The 1,504-nt window shown below is 50.5% G+C and overlaps 1 protein-coding gene across 2 annotated transcripts in view; it reads left to right on the top strand.

Annotated features, from left to right (window-relative positions):
* The first annotated feature begins 534 nt into the window (after nucleotides 1-534).
* The window catches only part of FNDC3A (fibronectin type III domain containing 3A), a 66,383-nt gene continuing 65,413 nt past the window's right edge, over nucleotides 535-1,504 (top strand). Inside the window, exon 1 of one of the 2 annotated variants that reach the window (XM_081964076.1) lies at nucleotides 535-673. The gene's annotated coding sequence lies outside the window, so the exon portion shown is untranslated. Of the gene's footprint in view, nucleotides 678-1,504 lie in introns of both variants that reach the window. The other variant, XM_081964073.1, reaches the window with a different exon arrangement.

Below are 1,504 nucleotides of genomic sequence, written 5' to 3'. Positions count from 1 at the left end.
CTCTCTCTCTCTCTATATATATATATATATATATATATATATATATATATATATACATACATACACATATATATACATATATCTATATATGTACAATATATGTACAATATGTACAATACAGATAAAAGTATCAACATGATTTTGAATACATGAAAAGGATGCGAATAAAAGGGGACATTAGGATAGGGACGGTAGGCACGTTGGTTTGTGCATAGAAGGTGTCACTCTTTTTTTCTGCAGATTGCATTTTCCCCTTACTCGGCCTCGACGAAGAGCTCTGCAGGACCCAGAAGCCCCCATCCCGCTTCAAGTCGCAGCGGAGGAAAAATAAATAAAAAGCAATGTCTGCCTCCCGAGCCTATTTCGACGGCTTTCCTTTCTCCTTAGCACACAAGGTCTTTGCGCAGCGCCGGGACGGGGATAGATGAGAGAGCAAGAGGCGAGCGACACCGCATTGTGGTTGGCGCGCCCGGCCGCACGCCCCCTCTCTCCTCCCCCCGCCCTTTCGTCTGCGGTAACCACGCATGCGCCGCAGCCTGCATTCCATCATGGCGGAGCCGTCCGACTTTCTCTCCTGCCGCGGCGAGGCTTCGTGGCGCCGAGCCTGAGGCGGCGGCTGGAGCGTCCTGCCCTCCCGGCGCTCGCCGCCTTCCTCCCCCGGTCCCCCCGCGCGGTGAGTTGCCGTGGGCTCCCCTTCCGGACGGGAGAGGCTCCTCTCCGGGGCTGCCAGGGCGGGGCACTGGCCGGGCGGGAGGAGGAGAAGGAGGAGGAGGACGGGGGGGGGATAAAAGGGGGGGTCGCACCGAGGGAGGGGAGAGGGATGCCCTCCCCCCGGAAATACCGGAGCGAGGGGGGGGGGATGAAGAGGCTGACTCCACTTTCCCCCCCTCCCCATGCCAATACCCTCCTTCCCCCCCAGCAACAGCCCCCCCGCTGAACCCCTTTCCACCCCCACCCCTGATTTCTATACCCCCCCACCCCGAATTCCAGAATAATTCCAGGATTTTGCAAAAGAAAAAGTGCTGATCTCCCTTCTCCCCCGTTGCAAACCCGGGCGCTTTGCAGCCCCAGCTTTTCTTTTCTTATATCTCTATGTCTGTCTGTCTGTCTATCTATATCTATCATCTTTATACCTATATTATCTATCTCCATCCATCCATCCATCCATCCATCCATCCATCCATCCATCTATCATCTCTATCTATCATATCTATATCTATCTATCTATCTATCTATCTATCTATCTATCTATCTATCTATCTATCTATCTATCTATCTATCTATCTATCTACTTACCTTACCTTACCTTACCTTACCTTACCTACCTACCTACCTACCTACCATCCATCCATCCATCCATCCATCCATCCATCCATCCATCCATCTATCATCTATCTATCTATCTATCTATCTATCTATCTATCTATCTATCTATCTATCTATCTATCTATCTATCTATCTATCTATCTCTATCACCTACCCACCCACCTACCTACCTACCTAC

The sequence above is a fragment of the Natrix helvetica genome, assembly GCF_964273705.1.
Source record: "Natrix helvetica genome assembly, chromosome: 11".
NCBI lineage: Eukaryota > Metazoa > Chordata > Lepidosauria > Squamata > Natricidae > Natrix > Natrix helvetica.
The sequence above is the reverse complement of the archived record's forward strand: the minus strand, read 5'-3'. Positions and strand labels throughout refer to the sequence as shown.